The 14590-nt window shown below is 39.7% G+C and overlaps 39 non-coding genes across 39 annotated transcripts in view; all 39 read right to left on the bottom strand.

Moving 5' to 3' along the window:
• Positions 1–418: 418 nt before the first annotated feature.
• Positions 419–490, bottom strand: trnaq-cug (transfer RNA glutamine (anticodon CUG)). The gene has a single exon. It is a non-coding gene; the product is annotated as a tRNA-Gln (tRNA).
• A 115-nt stretch (positions 491–605) lies between these two features.
• On the bottom strand, positions 606–677 carry trnaq-uug (transfer RNA glutamine (anticodon UUG)). The gene has a single exon. It is a non-coding gene; the product is annotated as a tRNA-Gln (tRNA).
• Positions 678–792: 115 nt separating this feature from the next.
• On the bottom strand, positions 793–864 carry trnaq-uug (transfer RNA glutamine (anticodon UUG)). The gene has a single exon. It is a non-coding gene; the product is annotated as a tRNA-Gln (tRNA).
• Positions 865–1437: 573 nt separating this feature from the next.
• Positions 1438–1509, bottom strand: trnaq-cug (transfer RNA glutamine (anticodon CUG)). Its single transcript has one exon. It is a non-coding gene; the product is annotated as a tRNA-Gln (tRNA).
• Positions 1510–1624: 115 nt separating this feature from the next.
• trnaq-uug (transfer RNA glutamine (anticodon UUG)) lies at positions 1625–1696 on the bottom strand. The gene has a single exon. It is a non-coding gene; the product is annotated as a tRNA-Gln (tRNA).
• Positions 1697–1811: 115 nt separating this feature from the next.
• On the bottom strand, positions 1812–1883 carry trnaq-uug (transfer RNA glutamine (anticodon UUG)). The gene has a single exon. It is a non-coding gene; the product is annotated as a tRNA-Gln (tRNA).
• A 760-nt stretch (positions 1884–2643) lies between these two features.
• trnaq-uug (transfer RNA glutamine (anticodon UUG)) lies at positions 2644–2715 on the bottom strand. The gene has a single exon. It is a non-coding gene; the product is annotated as a tRNA-Gln (tRNA).
• Positions 2716–3287: 572 nt separating this feature from the next.
• trnaq-cug (transfer RNA glutamine (anticodon CUG)) lies at positions 3288–3359 on the bottom strand. Its single transcript has one exon. It is a non-coding gene; the product is annotated as a tRNA-Gln (tRNA).
• Positions 3360–3849: 490 nt separating this feature from the next.
• trnaq-uug (transfer RNA glutamine (anticodon UUG)) lies at positions 3850–3920 on the bottom strand. Its single transcript has one exon. It is a non-coding gene; the product is annotated as a tRNA-Gln (tRNA).
• Positions 3921–4493: 573 nt separating this feature from the next.
• trnaq-cug (transfer RNA glutamine (anticodon CUG)) lies at positions 4494–4565 on the bottom strand. The gene has a single exon. It is a non-coding gene; the product is annotated as a tRNA-Gln (tRNA).
• A 115-nt stretch (positions 4566–4680) lies between these two features.
• trnaq-uug (transfer RNA glutamine (anticodon UUG)) lies at positions 4681–4752 on the bottom strand. The gene has a single exon. It is a non-coding gene; the product is annotated as a tRNA-Gln (tRNA).
• Positions 4753–5317: 565 nt separating this feature from the next.
• On the bottom strand, positions 5318–5389 carry trnaq-cug (transfer RNA glutamine (anticodon CUG)). Its single transcript has one exon. It is a non-coding gene; the product is annotated as a tRNA-Gln (tRNA).
• A 115-nt stretch (positions 5390–5504) lies between these two features.
• Positions 5505–5576, bottom strand: trnaq-uug (transfer RNA glutamine (anticodon UUG)). Its single transcript has one exon. It is a non-coding gene; the product is annotated as a tRNA-Gln (tRNA).
• A 115-nt stretch (positions 5577–5691) lies between these two features.
• Positions 5692–5763, bottom strand: trnaq-uug (transfer RNA glutamine (anticodon UUG)). The gene has a single exon. It is a non-coding gene; the product is annotated as a tRNA-Gln (tRNA).
• A 760-nt stretch (positions 5764–6523) lies between these two features.
• trnaq-uug (transfer RNA glutamine (anticodon UUG)) lies at positions 6524–6595 on the bottom strand. The gene has a single exon. It is a non-coding gene; the product is annotated as a tRNA-Gln (tRNA).
• Positions 6596–7355: 760 nt separating this feature from the next.
• trnaq-uug (transfer RNA glutamine (anticodon UUG)) lies at positions 7356–7427 on the bottom strand. Its single transcript has one exon. It is a non-coding gene; the product is annotated as a tRNA-Gln (tRNA).
• A 115-nt stretch (positions 7428–7542) lies between these two features.
• On the bottom strand, positions 7543–7614 carry trnaq-uug (transfer RNA glutamine (anticodon UUG)). Its single transcript has one exon. It is a non-coding gene; the product is annotated as a tRNA-Gln (tRNA).
• Positions 7615–8374: 760 nt separating this feature from the next.
• trnaq-uug (transfer RNA glutamine (anticodon UUG)) lies at positions 8375–8446 on the bottom strand. The gene has a single exon. It is a non-coding gene; the product is annotated as a tRNA-Gln (tRNA).
• A 115-nt stretch (positions 8447–8561) lies between these two features.
• On the bottom strand, positions 8562–8633 carry trnaq-uug (transfer RNA glutamine (anticodon UUG)). Its single transcript has one exon. It is a non-coding gene; the product is annotated as a tRNA-Gln (tRNA).
• Positions 8634–8748: 115 nt separating this feature from the next.
• Positions 8749–8820, bottom strand: trnaq-uug (transfer RNA glutamine (anticodon UUG)). The gene has a single exon. It is a non-coding gene; the product is annotated as a tRNA-Gln (tRNA).
• A 573-nt stretch (positions 8821–9393) lies between these two features.
• On the bottom strand, positions 9394–9465 carry trnaq-cug (transfer RNA glutamine (anticodon CUG)). Its single transcript has one exon. It is a non-coding gene; the product is annotated as a tRNA-Gln (tRNA).
• Positions 9466–9580: 115 nt separating this feature from the next.
• trnaq-uug (transfer RNA glutamine (anticodon UUG)) lies at positions 9581–9652 on the bottom strand. The gene has a single exon. It is a non-coding gene; the product is annotated as a tRNA-Gln (tRNA).
• A 573-nt stretch (positions 9653–10225) lies between these two features.
• trnaq-cug (transfer RNA glutamine (anticodon CUG)) lies at positions 10226–10297 on the bottom strand. Its single transcript has one exon. It is a non-coding gene; the product is annotated as a tRNA-Gln (tRNA).
• Positions 10298–10412: 115 nt separating this feature from the next.
• Positions 10413–10484, bottom strand: trnaq-uug (transfer RNA glutamine (anticodon UUG)). Its single transcript has one exon. It is a non-coding gene; the product is annotated as a tRNA-Gln (tRNA).
• Positions 10485–10599: 115 nt separating this feature from the next.
• trnaq-uug (transfer RNA glutamine (anticodon UUG)) lies at positions 10600–10671 on the bottom strand. The gene has a single exon. It is a non-coding gene; the product is annotated as a tRNA-Gln (tRNA).
• A 115-nt stretch (positions 10672–10786) lies between these two features.
• Positions 10787–10858, bottom strand: trnaq-uug (transfer RNA glutamine (anticodon UUG)). Its single transcript has one exon. It is a non-coding gene; the product is annotated as a tRNA-Gln (tRNA).
• A 115-nt stretch (positions 10859–10973) lies between these two features.
• trnaq-cug (transfer RNA glutamine (anticodon CUG)) lies at positions 10974–11045 on the bottom strand. The gene has a single exon. It is a non-coding gene; the product is annotated as a tRNA-Gln (tRNA).
• Positions 11046–11160: 115 nt separating this feature from the next.
• On the bottom strand, positions 11161–11232 carry trnaq-uug (transfer RNA glutamine (anticodon UUG)). Its single transcript has one exon. It is a non-coding gene; the product is annotated as a tRNA-Gln (tRNA).
• A 572-nt stretch (positions 11233–11804) lies between these two features.
• Positions 11805–11876, bottom strand: trnaq-cug (transfer RNA glutamine (anticodon CUG)). The gene has a single exon. It is a non-coding gene; the product is annotated as a tRNA-Gln (tRNA).
• Positions 11877–11991: 115 nt separating this feature from the next.
• trnaq-uug (transfer RNA glutamine (anticodon UUG)) lies at positions 11992–12063 on the bottom strand. The gene has a single exon. It is a non-coding gene; the product is annotated as a tRNA-Gln (tRNA).
• A 115-nt stretch (positions 12064–12178) lies between these two features.
• Positions 12179–12250, bottom strand: trnaq-uug (transfer RNA glutamine (anticodon UUG)). Its single transcript has one exon. It is a non-coding gene; the product is annotated as a tRNA-Gln (tRNA).
• Positions 12251–12365: 115 nt separating this feature from the next.
• trnaq-cug (transfer RNA glutamine (anticodon CUG)) lies at positions 12366–12437 on the bottom strand. Its single transcript has one exon. It is a non-coding gene; the product is annotated as a tRNA-Gln (tRNA).
• A 115-nt stretch (positions 12438–12552) lies between these two features.
• On the bottom strand, positions 12553–12624 carry trnaq-uug (transfer RNA glutamine (anticodon UUG)). Its single transcript has one exon. It is a non-coding gene; the product is annotated as a tRNA-Gln (tRNA).
• A 572-nt stretch (positions 12625–13196) lies between these two features.
• On the bottom strand, positions 13197–13268 carry trnaq-cug (transfer RNA glutamine (anticodon CUG)). The gene has a single exon. It is a non-coding gene; the product is annotated as a tRNA-Gln (tRNA).
• Positions 13269–13383: 115 nt separating this feature from the next.
• trnaq-uug (transfer RNA glutamine (anticodon UUG)) lies at positions 13384–13455 on the bottom strand. The gene has a single exon. It is a non-coding gene; the product is annotated as a tRNA-Gln (tRNA).
• A 115-nt stretch (positions 13456–13570) lies between these two features.
• Positions 13571–13642, bottom strand: trnaq-uug (transfer RNA glutamine (anticodon UUG)). The gene has a single exon. It is a non-coding gene; the product is annotated as a tRNA-Gln (tRNA).
• Positions 13643–13757: 115 nt separating this feature from the next.
• On the bottom strand, positions 13758–13829 carry trnaq-cug (transfer RNA glutamine (anticodon CUG)). The gene has a single exon. It is a non-coding gene; the product is annotated as a tRNA-Gln (tRNA).
• A 115-nt stretch (positions 13830–13944) lies between these two features.
• On the bottom strand, positions 13945–14016 carry trnaq-uug (transfer RNA glutamine (anticodon UUG)). The gene has a single exon. It is a non-coding gene; the product is annotated as a tRNA-Gln (tRNA).
• Positions 14017–14589: 573 nt separating this feature from the next.
• Position 14590, bottom strand: part of trnaq-cug (transfer RNA glutamine (anticodon CUG)) — a 72-nt gene continuing 71 nt past the window's right edge. Inside the window, exon 1 of the tRNA in view lies at position 14590. This exon is cut by the window's right edge and continues 71 nt beyond it. This is a non-coding gene — a tRNA (tRNA-Gln).

Here is a 14590-nt window from a genome sequence, read left to right as displayed (position 1 = left end):
CTCAGATTGTAGGATTCAGAGTCCTGAGTGATAACCTTGACAGCACAGAACCCTGTAATCAATACTCTGGGATGGGTTCAGATTTGCTCTCCTAGGTTCTCCGGAAAAACAGAGAAAATATTTTCTGGCCATAAACGGTATCAACTGGGCTACCCTACCATGTAACAACTTGTAAGTCCACATATTTCCAACACGATTGATGTGATGAGGGTGAAAAAAATCTGAAATATTTTCGGTTCATTGGGAGGTAGCAAGTTCTCAATTAACAAACCTACTAGGCACTCATAGTATGCATTTCCTGTAGGCTAGCCATTCATGTGTACCAAAGACTGCTCATCAACTCCCACCCACTTGTTTCTTTCACACACGACAATTTTAAAGTTGACAGGAGAGGAGTATGTCACTGCAAAATAAAGGTAGGTCCTACCGAGATTTGAACTCGGATCGCAGGATTCAGAGTCCTGAGTGCTAACCATTACACCATAGAACCCTGTACATAAATATTTTTAAAGTGTTCAGATTTTCCTGTCATTTGTTCACCCGATTAACAGCAAGAGATGAGATTATTGGTAGGCCATGTGAATAATTCAGCACAAAAGCTAGGAAGGTTCTACCGAGATTTGAACTCGGATCACTGGATTCAAAGTCCAGAGTGCTAACCATTACACCATAAAACCCTGTACACAAATATTATTGAAGTGTTCAGATTTTCCTGTCATTTGTTCACCCGATTAACAGCAAGAGATGAGATTATTGGTAGGCCATGTGAATAATTCAGCACAAAAGCTAGGAAGGTTCTACCGAGATTTGAACTCGGATCACTGGATTCAAAGTCCAGAGTGCTAACCATTACACCATAGAACCATATTATTAACCAAATTTGGAATTTTACAGAAAAAAATTGACAGTCGTTCCTTCACGTGTTGCAAATTCTTTCAACTGACAACAATATTTGGACAGCTATCTTCTAGTTCAACAAGGAAGAATTATTCACATGGTAGGTCCGACCAAGACTTGAACTCAGATTGTAGGATTCAGAGTCCTGAGTGATAACCTTGACAGCACAGAACCCTGTAATCAATACTCTGGGATGGGTTCAGATTTGCTCTCCTAGGTTCTCCGGAAAAACAGAGAAAATATTTTCTGGCCATAAACGGTATCAACTGGGCTACCCTACCATGTAACAACTTGTAAGTCCACATATTTCCAACACGATTGATGTGATGAGGGTGAAAAAAATCTGAAATATTTTCGGTTCATTGGGAGGTAGCAAGTTCTCAATTAACAAACCTACTAGGCACTCATAGTATGCATTTCCTGTAGGCTAGCCATTCATGTGTACCAAAGACTGCTCATCAACTCCCACCCACTTGTTTCTTTCACACACGACAATTTTAAAGTTGACAGGAGAGGAGTATGTCACTGCAAAATAAAGGTAGGTCCTACCGAGATTTGAACTCAGATCGCAGGATTCAGAGTCCTGAGTGCTAACCATTACACCATAGAACCCTGTACATAAATATTTTTAAAGTGTTCAGATTTTCCTGTCATTTGTTCACCCGATTAACAGCAAGAGATGAGATTATTGGTAGGCCATGTGAATAATTCAGCACAAAAGCTAGGAAGGTTCTACCGAGATTTGAACTCGGATCACTGGATTCAAAGTCCAGAGTGCTAACCATTACACCATAAAACCCTGTACACAAATATTATTGAAGTGTTCAGATTTTCCTGTCATTTGTTCACCCGATTAACAGCAAGAGATGAGATTATTGGTAGGCCATGTGAATAATTCAGCACAAAAGCTAGGAAGGTTCTACCGAGATTTGAACTCGGATCACTGGATTCAAAGTCCAGAGTGCTAACCATTACACCATAGAACCATATTATTAACCAAATTTGGAATTTTACAGAAAAAAATTGACAGTCGTTCCTTCACGTGTTGCAAATTCTTTCAACTGACAACAATATTTGGACAGCTATCTTCTAGTTCAACAAGGAAGAATTATTCACATGGTAGGTCCGACCAAGACTTGAACTCAGATTGTAGGATTCAGAGTCCTGAGTGATAACCTTGACAGCACAGAACCCTGTAATCAATACTCTGGGATGGGTTCAGATTTGCTCTCCTAGGTTCTCCGGAAAAACAGAGAAAATATTTTCTGGCCATAAACGGTATCAACTGGGCTACCCTACCATGTAACAACTTGTAAGTCCACATATTTCCAACACGATTGATGTGATGAGGGTGAAAAAAATCTGAAATATTTTCGGTTCATTGGGAGGTAGCAAGTTCTCAATTAACAAACCTACTAGGCACTCATAGTATGCATTTCCTGTAGGCTAGCCATTCATGTGTACCAAAGACTGCTCATCAACTCCCACCCACTTGTTTCTTTCACACACGACAATTTTAAAGTTGACAGGAGAGGAGTATGTCACTGCAAAATCAAGGTAAGTCCTACCGAGATTTGAACTCGGATCGTAGGATTCAGAGTCCTGAGTGCTAACCATTACACCATAGAACCCTGTACATAAATGTTATTGAAGTGTTCAGATTTTCCTGTCATTTGTTCACCCGATTAACAGCAAGAGATGAGATTATTGGTAGGCCATGTGAATAATTCAGCACAAAAGCTAGGAAGGTTCTATCGAGATTTGAACTCAGATCACTGGATTCAAAGTCCAGAGTGCTAACCATTACACCATAGAACCATAATCTTAACCAAATTTGGATTTTTACAGAAAAAAATGGACAGTCGTTCCTTCACGTGTTGCAAATACTTTCAACTGACAACAACATTTGGACAGCTGTCTTCTAGTTCAACAAGGAAGAATTATTCACATGGTAGGTCCGACCAAGACTTGAACTCAGATAGTAGGATTCAGAGTCCTGAGTGATAACCTTGACAGCACAGTACCCAGTAATCAATACTCTGTGATGGGTTCAGATTTACTCTCCTAGGTTCTCCGGAAAAACAGAGAAAATATTTTCTGGCCATAAACGGTATCAACTGGGCTACCCTACCATGTAACAACTTGTAAGTCCAAATATTTCCAACACGATTGATGTGATTAGGGTGAAAAAATCTGAAATATTTTCGGTTCATTGGGAGGTAGCAAGTTCTCAATTAACAAACCTATTATGCACTCATAGTATGCATTTCCTGTAGGCTAGCCATTCGTGTGTACCAAAGGCTGCTCATCAACTCCCACTCACTTGTTTCTTTCACACACGACAATTTTAAAGTTGACAGGAGAGGAGTATGTCACTGCAAAATCGCGGTAGGTCCTACCGAGATTTGAACTCGGATCGCAGGATTCAGAGTCCTGAGTGCTAACCATTACACCATAGAACCCTGTACATTAATGTTATTGAAGTGTTCAGATTTTCCTGTCATTTGTTCACCCGATTAACAGCAAGAAATGAGATTATTGGTAGGCCATGTGAATAATTCAGCACAAAAGCTAGGAAGGTTCTACCGAGATTTAGAACTCGGATCGCAGGATTCAGAGTCCTGAGTGCTAACCGTTACACCATAGAACCCTGTACTTTAATATTATTGAAGTGTTCAGGTTTTACTGTCATTTGTTCACACGATTAACAGCAAGAGATGAGATTATTGGTAGGTAATGTGAATAACTCAGCACAATTTCAAGGTAAGTCCTACCGAGATTTGAACTCAGATCGCAGGATTCAGAGTCCCGAGTGCTAACCATTACACCATAGAACCCTGTACATAAATAATTTTGAAGTGTTCAGATTTTCCTGTCATTTGTTCACCCGATTAACAGCAAGAGATGAGATTATTGGTAGGCCATGTGAATAATTCAGCACAAAAGCTAGGAAGGTTCTACCGAGATTTGAACTCGGTCACTGGATTCAAAGTCCAGAGTGCTAACCATTACACCATAGAACCATATTCTTGACCAAATTTGGAATTTTACAGAAAAAAATTGACAGTCGTTCCTTCACGTGTTGCAAATTCTTTCAACTGACAACAATATTTGGACAGCTGTCTTCTAGTTCAACAAGGAAGAATTATTCACATGGTAGGTCCGACCAAGACTTGAACTCAGATAGTAGGATTCAGAGTCCTGAGTGATAACCTTGACAGCACAGAACCCTGTAATAAATACTCTGGGATGGGTTCAGATTTGCTCTCCTAGGTTCTCCGGAAAAACAGAGAAAATATTTTCTGGCCATAAACGGTATCAACTGGGCTACCCTACCATGTAACAACTTGTAAGTCCACATATTTCCAACACGATTGATGTGATGAGGGTGAAAAAAATCTGAAATATTTTCAGTTCATTGGGAGGTAGCAAGTTCTCAATTAACAAACCTACTAGGCACTCATAGTATGCATTTCCTGTAGGCTAGCCTTTCATGTGTATCAAAGACTGCTCATCAACTCCCACTCACTTGTTTCTTTCACACACGACAATTTTAAAGTTGACAGGAGAGGAGTATGTCACTGCAAAATCGCGGTAGGTCCTACCGAGATTTGAACTCGGATCGCAGGATTCAGAGTCCTGAGTGCTAACCATTACACCATAGAACCCTGTACATTAATGTTATTGAAGTGTTCAGATTTTCCTGTCATTTGTTCACCCGATTAACAGCAAGAGATGAGATTATTGGTAGGCCATGTGAATAATTCAGCACAAAAGTTAGGAAGGTTCTACCGAGATTTGAACTCGGATCACTGGATTCAAAGTCCAGAGTGCTAACCATTACACCATAGAACCATATTCTTAACCAAATTTGGAATTTTACAGAAAAAAATGGACAGTCGTTCCTTCACGTGTTGCAAATTCATCAACAAAATTTGGACAGCTATCTTCTAGTTCAACAAGGAAGAATTATTCACATGGTAGGTCCGACCAAGACTTGAACTCAGATTGTAGGATTCAGAGTCCTGAGTGATAACCTTGACAGCACAGAACCCTGTAATCAATACTCTGGGATGGGTTCAGATTTGCTCTCCTAGGTTCTCCGGAAAAACAGAGAAAATATTTTCTGGCCATAAACGGTATCAACTGGGCTACCCTACCATGTAACAACTTGTAAGTCCACATATTTCCAACACGATTGATGTGATGAGGGTGAAAAAAATCTGAAATATTTTCGGTTCATTGGGAGGTAGCAAGTTCTCAATTAACAAACCTACTAGGCACTCATAGTATGCATTTCCTGTAGGCTAGCCATTCATGTGTACCAAAGACTGCTCATCAACTCCCACCCACTTGTTTCTTTCACACACGACAATTTTAAAGTTGACAGGAGAGGAGTATGTCACTGCAAAATAAAGGTAGGTCCTACCGAGATTTGAACTCGGATCGCAGGATTCAGAGTCCTGAGTGCTAACCATTACACCATAGAACCCTGTACATAAATATTTTTAAAGTGTTCAGATTTTCCTGTCATTTGTTCACCCGATTAACAGCAAGAGATGAGATTATTGGTAGGCCATGTGAATAATTCAGCACAAAAGCTAGGAAGGTTCTACCGAGATTTGAACTCGGATCACTGGATTCAAAGTCCAGAGTGCTAACCATTACACCATAAAACCCTGTACACAAATATTATTGAAGTGTTCAGATTTTCCTGTCATTTGTTCACCCGATTAACAGCAAGAGATGAGATTATTGGTAGGCCATGTGAATAATTCAGCACAAAAGCTAGGAAGGTTCTACCGAGATTTGAACTCGGATCACTGGATTCAAAGTCCAGAGTGCTAACCATTACACCATAGAACCATATTATTAACCAAATTTGGAATTTTACAGAAAAAAATTGACAGTCGTTCCTTCACGTGTTGCAAATTCTTTCAACTGACAACAATATTTGGACAGCTATCTTCTAGTTCAACAAGGAAGAATTATTCACATGGTAGGTCCGACCAAGACTTGAACTCAGATTGTAGGATTCAGAGTCCTGAGTGATAACCTTGACAGCACAGAACCCTGTAATCAATACTCTGGGATGGGTTCAGATTTGCTCTCCTAGGTTCTCCGGAAAAACAGAGAAAATATTTTCTGGCCATAAACGGTATCAACTGGGCTACCCTACCATGTAACAACTTGTAAGTCCACATATTTCCAACACGATTGATGTGATGAGGGTGAAAAAAATCTGAAATATTTTCGGTTCATTGGGAGGTAGCAAGTTCTCAATTAACAAACCTACTAGGCACTCATAGTATGCATTTCCTGTAGGCTAGCCATTCATGTGTACCAAAGACTGCTCATCAACTCCCACCCACTTGTTTCTTTCACACACGACAATTTTAAAGTTGACAGGAGAGGAGTATGTCACTGCAAAATAAAGGTAAGTCCTACCGAGATTTGAACTCGGATCGCAGGATTCAGAGTCCTGAGTGCTAACCATTACACCATAGAGCCCTGTACATAAAAATTATTGAAGTGTTCAGATTTTCCTGTCATTTGTTCACCCGATTAACAGCAAGAGATGAGATTATTGGTAGGCCATGTGAATAATTCAGCACAAAAGCTAGGAAGGTTCTACCGAGATTTGAACTCGGATCACTGGATTCAAAGTCCAGAGTGCTAACCATTACACCATAGAACCATATTATTAACCAAATTTGGAATTTTACAGAAAAAAATTGACAGTCGTTCCTTCACGTGTTGCAAATTCTTTCAACTGACAACAATATTTGGACAGCTATCTTCTAGTTCAACAAGGAAGAATTATTCACATGGTAGGTCCGACCAAGACTTGAACTCAGATTGTAGGATTCAGAGTCCTGAGTGATAACCTTGACAGCACAGAACCCTGTAATCAATACTCTGGGATGGGTTCAGATTTGCTCTCCTAGGTTCTCCGGAAAAACAGAGAAAATATTTTCTGGCCATAAACGGTATCAACTGGGCTACCCTACCATGTAACAACTTGTAAGTCCACATATTTCCAACACGATTGATGTGATGAGGGTGAAAAAAATCTGAAATATTTTCGGTTCATTGGGAGGTAGCAAGTTCTCAATTAACAAACCTACTAGGCACTCATAGTATGCATTTCCTGTAGGCTAGCCATTCATGTGTACCAAAGACTGCTCATCAACTCCCACCCACTTGTTTCTTTCACACACGACAATTTTAAAGTTGACAGGAGAGGAGTATGTCACTGCAAAATAAAGGTAAGTCCTACCGAGATTTGAACTCGGATCGCAGGATTCAGAGTCCTGAGTGCTAACCATTACACCATAGAGCCCTGTACATAAAAATTATTGAAGTGTTCAGATTTTCCTGTCATTTGTTCACCCGATTAACAGCAAGAGATGAGATTATTGGTAGGCCATGTGAATAATTCAGCACAAAAGCTAGGAAGGTTCTACTGAGATTTGAACTCGGATCACTGGATTCAAAGTCCAGAGTGCTAACCATTACACCATAGAACCCTGTACATAAAAATTATTGAAGTGTTCAGATTTTCCTGTCATTTGTTCACCCGATTAACAGCAAGAGATGAGATTATTGGTAGGCCATGTGAATAATTCAGCACAAAAGTTAGGAAGGTACTACCGAGATTTGAACTCGGATCACTGGATTCAAAGTCCAGAGTGCTAACCATTACACCATAGAACCATATTATTAACCAAATTTGGAATTTTACAGAAAAAAATTGACAGTCGTTCCTTCACGTGTTGCAAATTCTTTCAACTGACAACAATATTTGGACAGCTATCTTCTAGTTCAACAAGGAAGAATTATTCACATGGTAGGTCCGACCAAGACTTGAACTCAGATTGTAGGATTCAGAGTCCTGAGTGATAACCTTGACAGCACAGAACCCTGTAATCAATACTCTGGGATGGGTTCAGATTTGCTCTCCTAGGTTCTCCGGAAAAACAGAGAAAATATTTTCTGGCCATAAACGGTATCAACTGGGCTACCCTACCATGTAACAACTTGTAAGTCCACATATTTCCAACACGATTGATGTGATGAGGGTGAAAAAAATCTGAAATATTTTTGGTTCATTGGGAGGTAGCAAGTTCTCAATTAACAAACCTACTAGGCACTCATAGTATGCATTTCCTGTAGGCTAGCCATTCATGTGTACCAAAGACTGCTCATCAACTCCCACCCACTTGTTTCTTTCACACACGACAATTTTAAAGTTGACAGGAGAGGAGTATGTCACTGCAAAATAAAGGTAAGTCCTACCGAGATTTGAACTCGGATCGCAGGATTCAGAGTCCTGAGTGCTAACCATTACACCATAGAGCCCTGTACATAAAAATTATTGAAGTGTTCAGATTTTCCTGTCATTTGTTCACCCGATTAACAGCAAGAGATGAGATTATTGGTAGGCCATGTGAATAATTCAGCACAAAAGCTAGGAAGGTTCTACTGAGATTTGAACTCGGATCACTGGATTCAAAGTCCAGAGTGCTAACCATTACACCATAGAACCCTGTACATAAAAATTATTGAAGTGTTCAGATTTTCCTGTCATTTGTTCACCCGATTAACAGCAAGAGATGAGATTATTGGTAGGCCATGTGAATAATTCAGCACAAAAGTTAGGAAGGTACTACCGAGATTTGAACTCGGATCACTGGATTCAAAGTCCAGAGTGCTAACCATTACACCATAAAACCCTGTACACAAATATTATTGAAGTGTTCAGATTTTCCTGTCATTTGTTCACCCGATTAACAGCAAGAGATGAGATTATTGGTAGGCCATGTGAATAATTCAGCACAAAAGCTAGGAAGGTTCTATCGAGATTTGAACTCAGATCACTGGATTCAAAGTCCAGAGTGCTAACCATTACACCATAGAACCATATTCTTAACCAAATTTGGAATTTTACAGAAAAACATTGACAGTCGTTCCTTCACTTGTTGCAAATTCTTTCAACTGACAACAATATTTGGACAGCTGTCTTCTAGTACAACAAGGAAGAATTATTCACATGGTAGGTCCGACCAAGACTTGAACTCAGATTGTAGGATTCAGAGTCCTGAGTGATAACCTTGACAGCACAGAACCCTGTAATCAATACTCTGTGATGGGTTCAGATTTACTCTCCTAGGTTCTCCGGAAAAACAGAGAAAATATTTTCTGGCCATAAACGGTATCAACTGGGCTACCCTACCATGTAACAACTTGTAAGTCCACATATTTCCAACACGATTGATGTGATGAGGGTGAAAAAAATCTGAAATAATTTCAGTTCATTGGGAGGTAGCAAGTTCTCAATTAACAAACCTACTAGGCACTCATAGTATGCATTTCCTGTAGGCTAGCCATTCATGTGTACCAAAGACTGCTCATCAACTCCCACCCACTTGTTTCTTTCACACATGACAATTTTAAAGTTGACAGGAGAGGAGTATGTCACTGCAAAATCAAGGTAGGTCCTACCGAGATTTGAACTCGGATCGTAGGATTCAGAGTCCTGAGTGCTAACCATTACACCATAGAACCCTGTACATAAATGTTATTGAAGTGTTCAGATTTTCCTGTCATTTGTTCACCCGATTAACAGCAAGAGATGAGATTATTGGTAGGCCATGTGAATAATTCAGCACAAAAGCTAGGAAGGTTCTATCGAGATTTGAACTCAGATCACTGGATTCAAAGTCCAGAGTGCTAACCATTACACCATAGAACCATAATCTTAACCAAATTTGGATTTTTACAGAAAAAAATGGACAGTCGTTCCTTCACTTGTTGCAAATTCTTTCAACTGACAACAATATTTGGACAGCTATCTTCTAGTTCAACAAGGAAGAATTATTCACATGGTAGGTCCGACCAAGACTTGAACTCAGATTGTAGGATTCAGAGTCCTGAGTGATAACCTTGACAGCACAGAACCCTGTAATCAATACTCTGGGATGGGTTCAGATTTGCTCTCCTAGGTTCTCCGGAAAAACAGAGAAAATATTTTCTGGCCATAAACGGTATCAACTGGGCTACCCTACCATGTAACAACTTGTAAGTCCACATATTTCCAACACGATTGATGTGATGAGGGTGAAAAAAATCTGAAATATTTTCGGTTCATTGGGAGGTAGCAAGTTCTCAATTAACAAACCTACTAGGCACTCATAGTATGCATTTCCTGTAGGCTAGCCATTCATGTGTACCAAAGACTGCTCATCAACTCCCACCCACTTGTTTCTTTCACACACGACAATTTTAAAGTTGACAGGAGAGGAGTATGTCACTGCAAAATAAAGGTAGGTCCTACCGAGATTTGAACTCGGATCGCAGGATTCAGAGTCCTGAATGCTAACCATTACACCATAGAACCCTGTACATAAATATTTTTAAAGTGTTCAGATTTTCCTGTCATTTGTTCACCCGATTAACAGCAAGAGATGAGATTATTGGTAGGCCATGTGAATAATTCAGCACAAAAGCTAGGAAGGTTCTACCGAGATTTGAACTCGGATCACTGGATTCAAAGTCCAGAGTGCTAACCATTACACCATAAAACCCTGTACACAAATATTATTGAAGTGTTCAGATTTTCCTGTCATTTGTTCACCCGATTAACAGCAAGAGATGAGATTATTGGTAGGCCATGTGAATAATTCAGCACAAAAGCTAGGAAGGTTCTACCGAGATTTGAACTCGGATCACTGGATTCAAAGTCCAGAGTGCTAACCATTACACCATAGAACCCTGTACATAAAAATTATTGAAGTGTTCAGATTTTCCTGTCATTTGTTCACCCGATTAACAGCAAGAGATGAGATTATTGGTAGGCCATGTGAATAATTCAGCACAAAAGTTAGGAAGGTACTACCGAGATTTGAACTCGGATCACTGGATTCAAAGTCCAGAGTGCTAACCATTACACCATAGAACCCTGTACATAACAATTATTGAAGTGTTCAGATTTTCCTGTCATTTGTTCACTCGATTAACAGCAAGAGATGAGATTATTGGTAGGCCATGTGAATAATTCAGCACAAAAGCTAGGAAGGTTCTACCGAGATTTGAACTCGGATCGCAGGATTCAGAGTCCTGAGTGCTAACCATTACACCATAGCACCCTGTACATAAAAATTATTAAAGTGTTCAGATTTTCCTGTCATTTGTTCACCCGATTAACAGCAAGAGATGAGATTATTGGTAGGCCATGTGAATAATTCAGCACAAAAGTTAGGAAGGTTCTACCGAGATTTGAACTCGGATCACTGGATTCAAAGTCCAGAGTGCTAACCATTACACCATAGAACCATATTCTTAACCAAATTTGGAATTTTACAGAAAAAAATGGACAGTCGTTCCTTCACGTGTTGCAAATTCTTTCAACTGACAACAATATTTGGACAGCTATCTTCTAGTTCAACAAGGAAGAATTATTCACATGGTAGGTCCGACCAAGACTTGAACTCAGATTGTAGGATTCAGAGTCCTGAGTGATAACCTTGACAGCACAGAACCCTGTAATCAATACTCTGGGATGGGTTCAGATTTGCTCTCCTAGGTTCTCCGGAAAAACAGAGAAAATATTTTCTGGCCATAAACGGTATCAACTGGGCTACCCTACCGTGTAACAACTTGTAAGTCCACATATTTCCAACACGATTGATGTGATGAGGGTGAAAAAATCTGAAATATTTTCGGTTCATTGGGACGTAGCAAGTTCTCAATTAACAAACCTACTAGGCACTCATAGTATGCATTTCCTGTAGGCTAGCCATTCATGTGTACCAAAGACTGCTCATCAACTCCCACCCACTTGTTTCTTTCACACACGACAATTTTAAAGTTGACAGGAGAGGAGTATGTCACTGCAAAATAAAGGTAGGTCCTACCGAGATTTGAACTCGGATCGCAGGATTCAGAGTCCTGAGTGCTAACCATTACACCATAGAACCCTGTACATAAAAATTATTGAAGTGTTCAGATTTTCCTGTCATTTGTTCACCCGATTAACAGCAAGAGATGAGATTATTGGTAGGCCATGTGAATAATTCAGCACAAAAGCTAGGAAGGTTCTACTGAGATTTGAACTCGGATCACTGGATTCAAAGTCCAGAGTGCTAACCATTACACCATAGAACCCTGTACATAAAAATTATTGAAGTGTTCAGATTTTCCTGTCATTTGTTCACCCGATTAACAGCAAGAGATGAGATTATTGGTAGGCCATGTGAATAATTCAGCACAAAAGTTAGGAAGGTACTACCGAGATTTGAACTCGGATCACTGGATTCAAAGTCCAGAGTGCTAACCATTACACCATAGAACCCTGTACATAAAAATTATTGAAGTGTTCAGATTTTCCTGTCATTTGTTCACTCGATTAACAGCAAGAGATGAGATTATTGGTAGGCCATGTGAATAATTCAGCACAAAAGCTAGGAAGGTTCTACCGAGATTTGAACTCGGATCGCAGGATTCAGAGTCCTGAGTGCTAACCATTACACCATAGCACCCTGTACATAAAAATTATTGAAGTGTTCAGATTTTCCTGTCATTTGTTCACCCGATTAACAGCAAGAGATGAGATTATTGGTAGGCCATGTGAATAATTCAGCACAAAAGTTAGGAAGGTTCTACCGAGATTTGAACTCGGATCACTGGATTCAAAGTCCAGAGTGCTAACCATTACACCATAGAACCATATTCTTAACCAAATTTGGAATTTTACAGAAAAAAATGGACAGTCGTTCCTTCACGTGTTGCAAATTCTTTCAACTGACAACAATATTTGGACAGCTATCTTCTAGTTCAACAAGGAAGAATTATTCACATGGTAGGTCCGACCAAGACTTGAACTCAGATTGTAGGATTCAGAGTCCTGAGTGATAACCTTGACAGCACAGAACCCTGTAATCAATACTCTGGGATGGGTTCAGATTTGCTCTCCTAGGTTCTCCGGAAAAACAGAGAAAATATTTTCTGGCCATAAACGGTATCAACTGGGCTACCCTACCGTGTAACAACTTGTAAGTCCACATATTTCCAACACGATTGATGTGATGAGGGTGAAAAAATCTGAAATATTTTCGGTTCATTGGGACGTAGCAAGTTCTCAATTAACAAACCTACTAGGCACTCATAGTATGCATTTCCTGTAGGCTAGCCATTCATGTGTACCAAAGACTGCTCATCAACTCCCACCCACTTGTTTCTTTCACACACGACAATTTTAAAGTTGACAGGAGAGGAGTATGTCACTGCAAAATAAAGGTAGGTCCTACCGAGATTTGAACTCGGATCGCAGGATTCAGAGTCCTGAGTGCTAACCATTACACCATAGAACCCTGTACATAAAAATTATTGAAGTGTTCAGATTTTCCTGTCATTTGTTCACCCGATTAACAGCAAGAGATGAGATTATTGGTAGGCCATGTGAATAATTCAGCACAAAAGCTAGGAAGGTTCTACTGAGATTTGAACTCGGATCACTGGATTCAAAGTCCAGAGTGCTAACCATTACACCATAGAACCCTGTACATAAAAATTATTGAAGTGTTCAGATTTTCCTGTCATTTGTTCACCCGATTAACAGCAAGAGATGAGATTATTGGTAGGCCATGTGAATAATTCAGCACAAAAGTTAGGAAGGTACTACCGAGATTTGAACTCGGATCACTGGATTCAAAGTCCAGAGTGCTAACCATTACACCATAGAACCCTGTACATAAAAATTATTGAAGTGTTCAGATTTTCCTGTCATTTGTTCACTCGATTAACAGCAAGAGATGAGATTATTGGTAGGCCATGTGAATAATTCAGCACAAAAGCTAGGAAGGTTCTACCGAGATTTGAACTCGGATCGCAGGATTCAGAGTCCTGAGTGCTAACCATTACACCATAGCACCCTGTACATAAAAATTATTGAAGTGTTCAGATTTTCCTGTCATTTGTTCACCCGATTAACAGCAAGAGATGAGATTATTGGTAGGCCATGTGAATAATTCAGCACAAAAGTTAGGAAGGTTCTACCGAGATTTGAACTCGGATCACTGGATTCAAAGTCCAGAGTGCTAACCATTACACCATAGAACCATATTCTTAACCAAATTTGGAATTTTACAGAAAAAAATGGACAGTCGTTCCTTCACGTGTTGCAAATTCTTTCAACTGACAACAATATTTGGACAGCTATCTTCTAGTTCAACAAGGAAGAATTATTCACATGGTAGGTCCGACCAAGACTTGAACTCAGATTGTAGGATTCAGAGTCCTGAGTGATAACCTTGACAGCACAGAACCCTGTAATCAATACTCTGGGATGGGTTCAGATTTGCTCTCCTAGGTTCTCCGGAAAAACAGAGAAAATATTTTCTGGCCATAAACGGTATCAACTGGGCTACCCTACCATGTAACAACTTGTAAGTCCACATATTTCCAACACGATTGATGTGATGAGGGTGAAAAAAATCTGAAATATTTTCGGTTCATTGGGAGGTAGCAAGTTCTCAATTAACAAACCTACTAGGCACTCATAGTATGCATTTCCTGTAGGCTAGCCATTCATGTGTACCAAAGACTGCTCATCAACTCCCACCCACTTGTTTCTTTCACACACGACAATTTTAAAGTTGACAGGAGAGGAGTATGTCACTGCAAAATAAAGGTA

The sequence above is a fragment of the Salvelinus fontinalis genome, unplaced genomic scaffold (genome assembly GCF_029448725.1).
Source record: "Salvelinus fontinalis isolate EN_2023a unplaced genomic scaffold, ASM2944872v1 scaffold_0155, whole genome shotgun sequence".
Taxonomy (NCBI): domain Eukaryota; kingdom Metazoa; phylum Chordata; class Actinopteri; order Salmoniformes; family Salmonidae; genus Salvelinus; species Salvelinus fontinalis.
This window is presented reverse-complemented; position numbering and strand designations above follow the sequence as displayed.